This window comes from Sinohyriopsis cumingii, chromosome 1 (assembly GCF_028554795.1).
Source record: "Sinohyriopsis cumingii isolate HCF-2022 chromosome 1, ASM2855479v2, whole genome shotgun sequence".
In the NCBI taxonomy this organism is placed as follows: domain Eukaryota; kingdom Metazoa; phylum Mollusca; class Bivalvia; order Unionida; family Unionidae; genus Sinohyriopsis; species Sinohyriopsis cumingii.
This window is the reverse complement of record NC_142961.1, coordinates 119939821-119956097: the sequence shown is the minus strand read 5'-3', so window position 1 is coordinate 119956097 and position 16277 is coordinate 119939821. Positions and strand designations below refer to the sequence as shown.

General features: G+C 34.3%; 1 long non-coding RNA gene across 1 annotated transcript; it reads right to left on the bottom strand.

Moving 5' to 3' along the window:
- Nucleotides 1-1170: 1170 nt before the first annotated feature.
- On the bottom strand, nucleotides 1171-15506 carry LOC149807742 (uncharacterized). The gene is made up of 5 exons (XR_016423358.1): nucleotides 14483-15506; nucleotides 13832-14051; nucleotides 12343-12461; nucleotides 5263-5382; nucleotides 1171-1184 (listed from the first exon to the last, which is right to left on the bottom strand). It is a non-coding gene; the product is annotated as an uncharacterized LOC149807742 (long non-coding RNA).
- Between the last annotated feature and the right edge of the window lie 771 nt (nucleotides 15507-16277).

The following is a 16277-nucleotide window of genomic DNA, read 5'->3' as shown; positions in this document are numbered from 1 at the left end:
TGGGCTATTTATTTTAAGAAATTTAATACACTAAAACTGAGTTATCTTCTGAGATGATGTCTCAGAACTTATCAAATTTTGATTTTAAATCAGGCTTATCTATTTTTTTAAAAAGTGTTCTACAATCAAGTAGCTTGGTACATTCCGAAATATTTTAATTCATCTTGCCAAGTAATTTCCTCTTCTTTCGGTCTTTGTCCTACAATAAATGTATGTATACATTGATGACTACCAGTCCGCTATACTATGACCAAGTTATTTTAAATAAGAGATATGACTTTAAAGCTTAGTTTAGGTTAGGTGGGATTTAGGATCCTCGATATCAGTTTTTTAACTAATCTGAAAAGTTACTGGATTTAAATATGGACGTCATCATTTGGCCACTTGAGTATTGCACATCCAACTTAAGATTTAATAAATCAAGCAGACAACTTAATTATCAATACGGGTTGATAAACCCAGCCATTCAGAAAATCACATAAATTGCTGTTAATTACTGAATACCCTCTCCATAAACCAAAGTTTCAAAGAAAGGTTCGCGCGTTTCAAAATGTCATGGATAATGAATGTAAAGAAAGAAAAGCGATAAAAAAATGTAACTTCTATAATATAGTTCTGCTACGTACATATAAGATGAAGGATAAATCAATTATCAGTTTCTTCACAATTCTATCAAATTCTTCTACGGTAGCATATTCTAGCAACGATAGCTAAGTACACTATTTTATTTGTCTCTTTGGCAAGAACTGTAGGATTGAATATGAATTAAATTCAGCTATTTCTAAGTTGCATGATGATGGAAAAAAGGTGGTGTATTAAAGCATCCATAAAATAACTGAATTGGCATTATATGTTAGGACGTTCATCGCAAGACGGTACGAATGCCTCATGATATGTACACACACACACACACACACACACACACACACACACACACACAAATATATATAAATGCTTCTCTTGTTCTCCGGAATGTATTTCCCTTTACAGTCAGATCTAGCCTCTGCTCAATTCTTTTGATTTAGATGAATGTCTGGTGACGAATTCATGAATTCGCTCACCTAGTCCATTGCAACAGCACCGGAATCCACCTCTTTTCCATATTATAAGTAACGTAATGATAACAGTAACAGCAATAGACACGGTTGCTACGACACCGGCAAATAGTGTTCTTAGCCATATCTCTGTCAGTAGTATAAAAAAATGTATTTTAGCAGGCACAACATTATATTCTGCATCCAAAACAAGGCCAGATAAAATAAGTACAATATTATCCAGCTAAACTGTGATATTTGTTTCACAAAGATGTACGATGCATACAACCCTATGCTACAACAATCTTTTTCAACAATTTCCTAGCTCTGGAGCCTACAGACTATCACTAGAATAATAATGCTATCTGCGCAAATATTAGGGTGTTCAAGTGGATAAATGTCACAGGCAAGCAGTAAAATTTGGTAACGATACCTACCCTTTTTCAAAATCAACTTGACAGACCACACAAGACTTCCACGAAGTTGAATCTCAAAGTACATGAGCAGAAAAAAAATCAAGAAGGTGGATACAGTGAATGATCATGGTTTAGCTGGTGTGCGAACGTTTATGATAATCAATCACAAATGGTTGAATGCCATGTATTCATACTGAATGTAAGCTAACACAAATAGAATAGGTCATTTTAATTTCATACGCGATTATCTGGCATTAAGCCTAGATATTCAACCACGCTGAAATGCTATCCAATCACAAGCGTTATTTTAACTCCTGCTTACGAGTTGTAATCCAACCCTAATTAGTTCGTGACTCATTAATTACGTCACGTTTGAATGAGTGACGACACAGCGTATTCGAAACATCTTATATATTGCTGTAAATGTCCACTCTCTCTCTCTCTCTCTCTCTCTCTCTCTCTCTCTCTCTCTATATATATATATATATATCCTGACAATCACAGCTTTAACATAGACGCAAGATAAATGCCCCAAGAATGAATTGTGTCGAGAATGTTGCATTAGCGAAAGAATGTAGTATATGCTTGTTCTGTATAATAGCAGTACAAGTTTTCGCAAATGGTATTTATATATCATAATATAGTGTATGTGTCACAATTAGAGAAAACACTGACATGTATGCTACCAACTGTTGGAACTATATCGGACAAGATACAATTTAATCATCGCTGTACCTTTAGACGGAAATCATTGTATTTGACCTTTTCAGAAATGTTTTATTTTCTGTTCACTAGGGTTTGTTTCAGGCAACTTATAATAATTTCAGTTTTCGTCCGTCATTACAATTTAAAGAAATCTTGTTAGCCTTTCTGCTTTAAACTTTGGTAACTACTTAGCACTTATAGATGTATAGGTTCAAATATATTTGCACTGCACGAAATGCCACTTTGCATCAAATATTAATTTAGGAAATGAACGTATACTTTTTTTCCTTAAGAAAGCCTACATGCTATACGATAAGTAGACACCAATATTACATTTACCGGAATTGAATTGAAGTTAATGCATTCGACATAAAAAAATTCTACACTGTATGCAGTAAGGTCCTGATTCATCTTTCAACATACATGCATGACTGTGGTACGTATATTCCATACGCAATTGGCAAAATGCACCTCATCTGTGATCTCTGTGATGTTACCCAATAATGAGTTATGATGTTAAGAGCTTGTTTTATTAGATTGTCAGTTCATATATTTAGTGAAATATGTACAACATATTGCTTTATAGATTTATATATGTTGGTTCAACAATTGGAATTGTTTAGTCCGAATCGTGTGCCTAATGGCACATTTTACTGCTTTATCTACATTTTCAGTATTCATAATAGTAATTTAGAACCTTTTTTCCAACCAAGTAGCCGTTATCATTTTCAGCCTTTTTATAAAATTTCACTAAACCCAAAATGATAAATATTGTATTCATTGTTTAAAGTAGATTTCACAAGAAGCATTTTAAGAAATGGGTATTATAGCAGGTTATTTCGATTTAGTTAAACTTATTCATGATTGACTATATAATAGCACAAGTGTTAAAATCAGACAAATTAATAAATGGTACATTCATTAAAAAACAAACATAAGATTAATTTTCGTCGAATGAAAGTAATGAACTTAAGAATAATGTAAATGAACATAACATTTTAGAAGTTTATAACCTGCATTTAAATCTTTTAGCTTCATATATGTTGGCACTGGAAGTGCAATGGGAGTTGAGACTGCCACTTCAGGCATTGCAATGGTCTGTAGCCTTTAGCTTACTATATATCCAGGTTTTACAAGATGTTGTGCAATTGTACTAGATATTGTTCAAAAACATTTAAAGACAAACTGGTATACAATAAAGGATTAAAGTTTAGTAAGAATGTAACCTCTCATATAAATACGTTGAATATTATTAATGTAATGTTTAGTAAAGGAATACATAACAAGGAAATAAATCACACCAGATTTAATATCAAGAAATGCTTCGATATCAGAGCTGGATTGTGTTAGAAGTTTCTCGTTACTTTCATGGAATACTGCCTTGTGACAAGGTCTAGTTACCTTGTTGAGGAAGGTCAATCATTGAACGAAATAAATGTGTCCAATCCAGTTGATCACAAAGACGGTAAACTGTATATCTTATTTAGAGAGTATAGCTAGCTTAAGTTGACAATTTCAATATTTTACATTAACAAAAAGCCAATTGTAACATATATCCGACAACAATGAAACCATAAACCATATGAATACCTGATTGATTCTGCTATGCAAACATGTACACGAAGAAACTCAAATAATGTACAGCTGCGTCCATCTGCATAATGTGCATTCATTTTCATGATTACAGATTGGTTTATCTAGTAGATATTTAGTTAATGCCATATTAAACACTAGTTTTTCTTTATAGCGGCAAGTTTGTACTGTAAGATGAGGTCCTTTTAGTAAATATATTGCAAATGTTCACGACTGAGGTAACAATGTTGATCAGATCAGAATTCAAGTCATTACTGTTATTGAAAAATCAGGATGACCTAATTTATGATTGGTTAGCTGCAAAAGTACTTGACTTTGTTGATAAATTAGTGATTTCGAAATGATAAAGGAACATCGTTCTGAATCTGGAGCTGCTTTTTAGTTTTTGATATAAAGAATGATTATCAGATATTAATTATTATTAGCTTACCATCTGAAGAAGAATCCATCATTTAAGTTGTGTTTAATATCTGACAGGATTGAATTTCTTTATATAAATTATTCGTTGGGATTGCAAAGTGATTAGACGTTATAATTTGGTAGCTGTTATGGAATTAATGTGAATTTATTTTTTAATATTTTGCATTTTATCAATGTGATACATCAATACCAGAACAATACACCAAACATCATTCGGAATACTGCTGGTACTCGTTTAGATTACACGATACCTTCGGATTTGTGATACAATTTGTATGACTGTTTCGGAGTCCTTTAACCATACCGTAAGTTATTTTATTTTTCACTTTTTTTGCAAAGAAAAATCAATTATATTTTGAATTTTACAAAACTTGTTTTTCCGTTTTGCCCGTTACAAAATTTAAAATGATAGAGTTGTAATAATTGCAGCAATGAATAAGGCATATATAACCAATGCAAGCGACATAGGTTGTAAAGGTGCATTACCTGCAAGCAATAACTCTATAGAGTGTATTGCTTACTAAAACTCCAAATATGACAAATGGACAGTACCAAACATAAAAATAAATCTAACGATTCAGGAATTTTTAGCACGAAAATATAATTCTCATGGACAAGTAAACATTAAAAAGATCTTTCTGGGGGCTACTGCACTAATATAATGGCGTTTCTATCAATTTAAATGTTGTTTATGTATATATCATCCTTTACTTAAAACTAAATATCTAGGTGATTGATTCATTATTCTTGTTTATAAACCATAATCATTTTATGTAAAAAAATGCTGAGTCTGTTTTCGAATCTCACGCAAATCTTGTTCTACTTACATTATTCATCGTCTTACAATGTCACAGATTGTATTTTGGCAGAGTGTACGTATGACTCGTTAAGACTTATATCATGTTTAGCGACATCGAGTAGAGGCAGGATAGTAACTAAGACAACTATATAAACGGGGGGGGGGGGGGACAGCAAGGAAGTAACAGAAACGCTAAAACATCAAATATGTGTAAACTATTGTCAATGGTAATATGATATGTGATGATTTCCCTTCGGTCCAGCTCAAGTATTCTTGCTTGAAGGAAATATAATACCTGTTTCACAGTTTCTTCCAGTGAAACCTTCCTTGCATATGCAAATAAAACTTCCTTGAGTGTTGATACAATATCCGTTGTTGTTACAAACACTGTCTCCATTTTTGCATTCGTCCACATCTGGAATGAAAGATTACGTTTTCCTATCAAATTTGTATTCTTATGTTTATAGGTTTGCACGTTTATACCAATTCAAGTATTAACCTTTAAAGAATAGATTGTATCTTACTATGAATAGTTTATGAATATTAATATTCCTTCATAATTGTAAATAGCAACTAGCGACCATTTTCCTTCGTAGACATTGCAATTTTTATATAGCTGATGCAAGGTGTTTATTTATACTTAAAAAAGTAAGTTCTCTTTAACGCTGAGAGGTTCCATAAAAGTAATTAATACTTAAACAGTGTTGTAAATGTAAATACTCGTATGGGACCTCTCATACGCTCAGCGTTAAAGAGAACTTTGCATCATTCGAAAGGAATGTTATTGGTAAATTAGCATCTTGAAGTGTTTGGCAATCTATTTTTTAATTTTCATTCCTTCTGGCGAAAATCAAGAGCAAGATTTGCAAGTTGACCATTGATATCCAACGTATCTTTGATATCAATATGGAAAAAGAAATACCCATGTTTAAAATGTCAGTAATCTTCAACCATTGGAGAGAGAATGGGTCTGTTCATAGCATGCAGATAAACGTCTCAATTTTAGCTAATGTCCTCTGCTAAGTAAGATAATCGTGACACAGAGGTTGGACATTGATATTGTGTTCGGGCGTTATTCATTGGCGTGACAATTAAGTAACACGCAATCAGTTTATTTGAGTTAGCATGCTTCAACACATTACGGTGATGGTGTCTTGAATTCTTCCTATTGTAAGTGAGATTCATTTAATATAATATTGCAAGGAACTGTCATATTTTGAAGTGTCTGCTTTTAGTTTTAAAGTTTAGCAAATTTTCTCAATCAGATGTCTGTTTTTAATAGTAGTGTGTATCTTTTATTTACGAAAGCTATCACACGTAGAAACATTCGTTAGCTTAGCGAACACAGTTGACCTATCCGATATTAAACTGCTTGATTAGAATGTCATACAAATGGCTCATATATGTTCTTATCGAATGTCTCGATTGTAGTGATATGTACCAGGCGTAAGAACAAAAAATACCACAAAAGTGCTCCAAATTGGATAATCTAACTAGAGGATGATGCCATATTTGTCACGTGCAGAGAAAGGATACAGTTTGGTGAAGGAAACTCCAAATATGTACATTTTCTTACCGCAAAAATGACAAGTTTTCTAGCAATGGGTCGTTGTTTTACTTCCGAACCAAACATATTTTTATTATGTTGACCATTTAGGCATGGCTAGTATTACATCTGCTCGTTATAAAAGATAAGAATATTTCATATTTGTTCGACGTTTCTCTTAATGACCTTGATTAGTCCTTGCCGTATTGAATAACAACGTCTATTTTAAAATTGACTATGTTAAGTCAAACATTCTGAATTTCAAACTGACATAACAGTTATCATTTCCTAAGCATCTTGTAAACATTATGTGCATTGTCTAAACTAAAACTGGTATTCATACTATATTAGTCATGACACTGTACAATACGACCCTTTGAATCAATTATCCGCTGCTGGTGATGGCTGAAATACATACAATACATTTCTTTTTTAATGAACTGAGACGTACCAAAAACATTTGGAAGTAACCTTCAACATCCCAATTAGCATTTCGCGAACTATTTTGCTACATTTTTGAACAAAATTACTATATAAGTACATGACTCCTACCACCAGTTAGATTTGTTTTTGCCTGGTCAGGTTCAGTAAATCATATATATTGTACAAAAGAAAACAATCAGGTAGATGTATTATATTCTTCAGAGGAATCTGCGACAAGGACCTGGCTGAGAGTTTTAATAAACGCATCGAGGCATAACACATTGACGTTTCACTCAGCTTTGTTGTTGTTGTGGGGTTTAACGCCATTTTTCAGCACTCGATAGGCTATGCGTGGCGGCCAGTATAAATGGTGGAGGAAGAACCCGGGAAACCCCGGAAAGAACCACCGACCCACGAGAAGCTACTGGCAAGCTTTCTCACATAAACACGTTGGCCGAATCCTAGACTCGAACCCACGCAGACAGGTGTTTCACGCAGCTAATAAACATATTGTCAAATGATAAGTAATATTAGGGACATATTTATATCGTCCAGAAAAAGATACAATGGGGAATTAATTAAGAATTAGGCGATAAATGAACCTCAAGCTAGCTTCCTGTCAAAAGATGGCTCCATAGAGATTTAATTGCGTGCTCCAAACTAGGTCAAAGGAAACCTATAAATGGTTTATCCAGTGGATACTGATACTTTTGATATTGCTATGAATAAAATTTCACAGCTTGATGAGGGAATGTAAGGTAACTTTATAACAGCCAAAATATGTTCATCGTGGTTTGTGTCTAAGATCCGTCCGATATTTTTTTAGGGCGGAGTGACATTTTTATAATCGTGTGGAATCTACATATAGATGAATGTTTAATATTAGTGGGTATGTTTCTGAGGAGATACGACTATCTGGACAGCTTGGATCGCAAATATGCACAATAATGCAACCGTGAAAACCGAAATGGGACACAATTGATGTAGGCGACTCAATGTTGATTAGGGGAAACAAGAAATTGATACAATGTAAAGAGCCTTATACGGTCAAATAGGTCCAGATCACAATGGTCTGCATAAATGCAATCTAGAGTTGATTGAGAATATTTCGTGCAAGTATGTTAAAAAGATATATATATATATATATATATATATATATATATATATATATATATATATATATATATATATATAATTTATAGGAAAATACATGAAAAGGACATTGAGCGTAGTATGTACTGCTGTCATCGAAGAAGAGTCGGGTGGTAATATAAAGCAAGAACCCAAGAATTCATATGGAGTGTCCTATAGGAATAGAAATGGAGTAGCTTTTTCATCCTATTTTTAATGAAGGTTCAGTTCAGGCTAAACAGTCAATAGTAACAAAATAAAATCACTGAAAATGTGAACATTTATCTGACTAATAATTTAGAAAAGTCTTTTCTTGATCACTCGCTGTGTGTCTTTATGTTGTCTATATATGGAGAAAAACGGTTTACCGCAATTTTGGCTCGAAGAGTACAAACATGATCCAAGGAAAGATTATGAAAACTGCAATGATAGTACATACACATTAGAGTCTCTGTTGTGGCAGTTTCCAACTTCATGACTGGGTTAATTCCATTTTATTTCCTGAATTCACTGGTTAGTTCAGATCCGTTATTAATGTGGGCATCGTTTACTTTACTGATAAACATTACTCAGTATATCTGAGAATTTAGGACATGAAATATATTGGACGCACACATGTAATTTTGCATTACGAATTAATCACCGTTACTTGTGTAGAATGTTTTATATGTGTATCTAACATGGTAGTGGAAACAAAAATGAACCAATATGTTAGTGAATCTCCCATTTCTGAAGCAAATGTTACTGGCAATTATGCAATCGTTCACATCTATAAATCTAGACAAATAGTTTCGAGTTGGAATTCAGTACGAAAAAAGTCTGCGGCGAATAGATCAGAAGAAGGTCACAGAAGCAATGGAGCTAACGACGGATTTAATCCCATCTCAAGCTTTAAATTCACTCAAGGGCCTTGGCCTCCCGGTAGCATTGGGTTGGAGCCTAAGAGCACAAGCGACACGAATGACTTTGCTCTTAATTTGGGAAAACAACTCAGAAGAAAGGAATAATAGTCCCAAGAGTCGAAGAGGTGTAAATTCAAGGAAACACAGGGAGCAAATGCAAATTCAGTTGCCCCGGGCATCCACTACAAACAAAGAAAACCACAGCAGTCGACTGAACCAACTGTTTCATCTAAAGAAACAAACAGCAGGGGCCGGACTCAAGTCTTCGAATGCCCAGGTGGGACCAGACCACGATCTGGAAAAAACTAAACAAAAACAACTTTTGCGAATGTTGTAGCCAGCCCACCCAAGAGAAGGACATCGACACCATCTAAATTCATAACATCTACTCCTACTACACCCGCTAAAATCGAGCAGGTCAGTACTTATAGGTTACTGCATTTGTATGGAGAAATCTGAACGAGTTTTTCGAATGGAAATACTGCACGATCTTGGGAGTGCAGTATATCCATCCAACAAAACGAGTTCATATTTTCCATTACAAATGCAGTAAACCTTTTATTAAATGCTAATTTTTTTAATTCTACCTAATGCTTAATTATATTAACAAAATACACTATACGAAACAAAGTAACCGAATGTATGCCGCATTTCAAAAACTAAATACACATGCGCATATTCATCATTACACAACAACAACATAATTATTGCGCACATAACTCCGCCCAGATAAAATTGAACTTAATCGCGCGCTTGATTGAACAAGCTAGGGAGAAACGTGTTGACATCTGCAAATGTGCTTCTGTTTCTGTCATTGAAATCATAATGTGGGAAAAATATGAAGTCTTTCAATTGCAATTATCAAAAAGACGCTATGGAATTTATTGCTTATTTCATTTTGAGTGCGGTAAGATGGATGTAATTGCACTTGACATCGAAATTACAGTACACTTTGAAATATGTAATCAAGATTGAGAACCATTGACATGGCTCATGCAATTCGGATTTGGAGAACTAAGTACATTTTGAGGAAATTCAGGATGTAAAACTAAGTATATTTTTTTTTTGCCATTCTTATCACTAGTTAAGGAAGACAGTATATGACTCGTCACTTGTATGTCATTTGTAAGGACAGTTTCTTGCGTCTGTTATATACTGTAGCTAGCCTAAATCCGAAACATTGTATCAACGCGGAATGTGCCAAAGCAGCTGGTATGTGGCAGTCCACGAAACATCTGTTTCAGTTTATTCAGAAACAAATTTAAACAACCACAACGTAAATCGCCTCTTATGCGAGTGTACGTGATTTGTTTACAAATCAAAAGTGCTGGCGTCTGCGTCCATTGTTTGTTTACAATAGAAAGTAGTTCCTTTATGCGTGTCAATGCTATATGTGTATTGTCGCGCGGGTTAAGTATCGGGTAATATTGCATGATTCTGACAATGTAAAGTTAAAGGGGAAACAAATGAGCATATAATAAAAAAGTACTCAGCGACGTACATGAACTACTAAACACTGCATGGCTAGAACAATCCCGCCGAAAAGAACAAAGGATAGATGAAGCTAAGAAAACCCGGGAAAAAGCGACAAAGGGACAAAAAGTTCAAATCGGGGAAGACAGCGATCCGAATATGAGATTTCACGCCCTCGGTCTGCATGAAGTAGTTTTAGACCCTACTGAAGCAAAGTAATTTATTCAGGCTGTCAATTGTGTAGCTTGGATATCTTGAATTAAAAAACCCTGGCACCGCTGTAGGGGAAGTACTCTACCGCACCTACAACGATGCCTTCACACAATATCCTCTTGTCGACCCTGATGGATACCGCCGATTCTTTTAACAACATCATGAGCTAGAGGCACCCCTCCCCCACTCGGCAATACAATGAAACCTGGACCGTTGAGAAATTATGTGAAGCGGAATCCAGTCGACATAGCTTCAAGAAACCTGCTGGAAAAAATAGCCCTTCTAAGGGCTAATTTAATTAGCTCTTATTTAAGGGAACCATTATGCCTTGTTACCCAATTCGATAAAACCACACAAAACTGACTTGACCCTTTCGACCCCCGCTCAAATTCGAACTTATTTGACCGGATAGTGACTAAACTCTCAAATGTCGCTTAGACATAGTTATTTTAATAAAATTTAATACAATTTTAGGGAATTTACAATGTACACTTTGTACTAGATTATTTTAATTTTACGTTAGAAATATAGGAAAATGTTATAAGTAATATGGATCTGACACTATTGCACAGGTGGCCTACACGTTATTGGCATTTATCTGTCTACTAGCATAACTGGACTGAATTGGATAAAGTACGGGCTGGCGTTTTAGGGCGTGCACAAAATCCATGGCTGGTTTCATAGTGCCTTTCCTCCTGGAATAGCTCGGACATCGTACCATTGAAGGAATGTAGGACCATTTCCACCCGTCAAAACACCAGATGTCCTAATGTGACGTCATCACTGCTGAACAATCGCAGCGGACACATACTGCTTGGGTTGACACCTGGTGCGTACAATTGCAGCTGAACCAAACTGTTAACATGAGTGTGCGTGGGTCCTTTCCCCCCATGTAAAAAGCCTTTCACTCAGATTGTTAGGGACTCTAATAGTCCTACAATCTGACGGATTAAATTAAACAGTGTTCTATGAACACATAAAAGCCTGGAGGATGTGGCTCTCATTCCTTCACCCAGGAGTGATTAAGAAGCATACTGTATATGCACTAAACAGTCGTGCAGGTTCGGAAGGACGTAAACTACTATAATTCAACTAAGTAAGTAAGTATGATAAAAGTCATCCGTACCATGTCTCAACGTATATATGTGCATACTTTTTTGGTTTTGTTTTTAATGGTAATAAATGCATCTATACTTTGATTATTTGCCAGTAGTAAGCATACTATGCAAAATACTTTCACTGTAAATATAAATTTGTCGATCTTATTTATCAACGAATTGATATTTGTATCCGTTTAAATATATATTTCAACGTTGATACGTTGTATGTGAATACAGTTAGGTGAGAAATGATTTATTGATGATTCTGGCTTTCGTAAATCATAATTATATAAAACAGTTATTTCTACTTTTTAAATCGGACACAAATTATGTTCTTTTTACACACATCCTCTAGTTACAATATGAAACACATTGTATTTTGGCAGTGTGTACATATGACTATTTCAGACGTATATGGAAAGAGAAATAATGGTAACTAGGTCAATTATATAAACGGGGTGACGACAAGGAAGAAAATGAAACGCTAAAAATGTCAAGTATTTGTAACCTAGTATCAGTAGTAATATGATATACATGATTTCACGTCGGTCTAACTCAAATAGTTTTGCTTGAAGGAAATATAGTACCTAGTTCACAGTTTTTTTCCAGTGAAACCTTTCTTGCATCTGCAATTAAAACTTCCTTTCGTGTTGATGCAATATGCGTTGTTGTTACAAACACTCTTCATCTCTGCATTTGTCCACATCTGTAATAAAAGCATGTGATCGAAAAAAGTAATATTTTATATTACACCATTCCAAGTTATTAGCATTTGATTTTTAATCCTTTAAAGAACATATTGCATCGTACTATTACATGCTTTTAAATATTTGGATCCTTTCATGTCTGTAAATTGTAATTGATAATTATTTTTAGTCGTAGACAATGGTATTTGTGATCCAGCTGATACAACATGCTTATTTATACTTAAAAATAATTTTTTTACGCTGATCATATGACAATTTTCATGCGAAGTACTACTTCAGTGTTTTTAAATGTACATTTCGTTATACACGTTTTACAATATCAATCTTGCATAATTCGAAAGGATTTGTACTGGCAAAAACAAAACACACAACATCGTGTTGTGTGTGTCTGTCCATTTTTGATTTTCATTCCTGCTGCCGAAAACGAAGAGCATATTTTACACTACACCGTTGATATGCATAATATTTTTGATACCAGTATTAATTGTAACTATTGAGTTAGTAATATTCATTTTTAAAATGTCCCATGTCGTCACAACCTGGAGAGCGAATGGGCCTGGTTACAGCATGCAGATTAACTACTCTGAACTTTGGCACGTGTTCTCTACTTAGTAAGATAATCGTGACAAAGGTTAGACATTGAAGTTGTGTTTGGGCATTATTTAGTTTTGACATGACAATTCACTAACATGCAATCGGTAATTTTGACTGAGAATATTTCAACACATTACGTTGATAGCCGTCGTGAATGTATGTGAGTTGCCTTTAGTATAATATTTATGTTTGAAGTGGCCGTTTGCTTTTAGGTTTGGAGCATGGCGACTTTTCTGAATTCAATGTCAGCTTCGAAGAGCTTCTGGGTGTAAAGTAATCGAGCTAACACCCTTTGAGACTGATATGTTATTTAAGAAATAACAAACATATCCGAGCGACAATAAAAAGATGTATTATTCTCTCACACTAATGATGAAGTAACATGACATCAAAATAAATACAAAGGTACATAATATGGATCCAATGGAAAACCATGATGAAGAACAGATAATTATTTGAAATGTTCAATAATTATAAAGTTGTCTCATATAATCTTATAGTCTAACACTATAATGAAATTCTCTTAGTCAAACACTATGACCTTCTTATAGTCAAACACTATAATGAAATTCTCTTAGTCAAACACTATGACCTTCTTATCGTCAAATGCTATAATGAAATCCTTAGTCAAACACTATAATGACATTTCTGTTAGTCAAACACTATGACCTTATAGTTAAACACTATAATGAAATTCTTATAGTCAAACACTATAAAGACATTACTCTTAGTCAAACACTATAATGAAATTCTTATATGTATGTCCAATGTTTACTTGACATTTCATATGCCCTTTGACCCGCTTCCAGCTCGGTAACTTCAACCATCCAGACTTTTCTTGCACATATACGTTGGCACTTTCCTGGAGATCTTTCATCACTATTGCTGCGGCCTCTGGCTACGCCTAGTCAGTCCGCACAGTTATCCACACCTAAACACTCATACCTAGTTATCCACAACTAGTAATCCACGCCTAGTTATCCACACCTAGTTAGCTGAATATGAAAAGAAACAACTTTCCAAATAAGTCTGTTTTCTGTGTATCTAGAATAAAATATCTGAGCGTTTCAAATGGATTTATACTAACACACCTGAAATATTCCTTATGAACGACTGTGACGTATGAATGGCATACCAAAAAATTAGAAATATGATATACTAAAACTCTAATGCCTACATAATAACGTCTTCAATATTAGTTATAGCGGCAAGATAACCTACCAACAGTAGTATTGCGTAAGTGTTCATATCCCTGTTAATAATCCGAATCGTCCCATCTCCCGCAATCAAATTACATAAGCCATACACTCTTGATGAATTAAACTACAAATACTATAAAACAACGCAAACGTATAATACAACATGGAACGTGTTTTACAAAACTGAACATTAATTAAAAGAGTTGATTAAAAAGAATATAACTCACCCAACTCGTTGGCTCAAACTAAGTAAGACATAATGGCGATCCCTCCCCGACAGCTAAACACATAATGAGCTTCCCTCTAATGGCTGTGTCAGTCAAGATCCCTACGTAACATATATAGTCGCGCGCGTTAACATGTATAACGGATGTGCCGCGCATGCAATGAAGGCGTCACGCGATGCAAAGAAAAAGTATATTTGCAAGATACTATGGCGCGCAAAACACGTCAAACGCTGGAATTTATGGTGGTCTAAGCAAGCCATATCAGGTATTTCGTAACACATTGAGAGCTGTTATTGAAGAAAGCTCACAGACTGAGAAACAGTTGTTAGCATGGCGAAAACTCGTGGCCTATCCACTACTCAGTCGCGTCATTAAAATACTTTAGAGATGGTCATATATATTTTCTTTATCGAATGTTTATATGTTAGCGACATGTGCAAGGTATGAAAATTGAAGTACCAAAAATAATTCATAGACTATATTATGTTGCCATTGTCATATGTGAAGAAAGGATACGCTTTGCTCAGGTGTTAGGTGTTTAGGCTCATTGAAACAGTAACAAGAAAAAAGTGAAAACAACATGCTTTAATTAATTTATTTCCCTAGTAAAACACGGTAAAAATTGTGAAATATAACTTACAGTTTTATGAAACAAATCCAAAAATAATCCAAGAATTAATAATAGAAGTCCTAGTAATAAAATGTCCTAATGAAACTGAGTTCGAATCCCGATGAAATCCAAAATGGACGGCGATATTGTATGTTGTGGTCAGCATCGTCCTGATGTGTCAACAGTTCTTTGTTGAATCACAGCAAAAAATATTCTAGAGTTTGAATTCTTTAAATTTCGGTAACTGTCCTTATCCAAGAATTGATTTAGAGCACAAGTATTTAAACAGCAAAATGATCATTTGGAATCTAAATAATTTGAAGAACAATTAAAAGTTCACCTTAAGCTAGTAACAGCATAAAACACTTTGGCTTTTCAAGTGTTAAGGCAAGAATGACTATTCGTTCTCAAAACATCAATATTAAATCTAGCTCCTGCGCAAAATAGATGCCCGGATGCGGATCAATCTTCCGGAAATACCTAATTGATCCATGTTATTTGTCATGTACCTCAAGAATGGCCTCAATTTCACTTTATGAATCGTTACTCTAAGAAAGAATGAAAAAGTTTATTTTACTTCAACTCACTATGATTTCTGAATTAAGGTTAGTAACTATGTCAGCTTTATATACAAATTTTATATTATTAATATTTACGGAAAACTGAACTGAATTTCTGGAAAATGTCAAATTCAGTAAATAAAATTACATTACAATATCATCTAATGGAATAAAAAAATCTTAAAACTAAGAAAGAAACGTTTACATTAATTAACATATAAATTAAATCAAATATACATAACACAAGGACAACTCAAGAAGCGTACATTTTCCCATTGTCAAAGTGATAAATGTTCTAGGAATGGGTCGATGCATCACTGATATGTTTGTTATGTTGAATATTTAGTCACAGCATCACACACGCTTCTTAAGAAAAGATAAAAATGTTCTATATTTGTTCGAGGTGTGTCTTAGTGATTTTGATTATTCTTTCCCTTATTGAATAACAACGTCTATTTTAAAGTTGACAGTGTTAAGTCAAAGATTTCGTGTTTCAAACTGACATCACATTTATCTTTTCTCGTAAGCATCCCGCATTGACCACACTAAAACTGGTAGTCATATCCTATCCGTCTTGGGACAGTACACTAAACATTTTAAAGATAATGGCCGAAATACATACAAC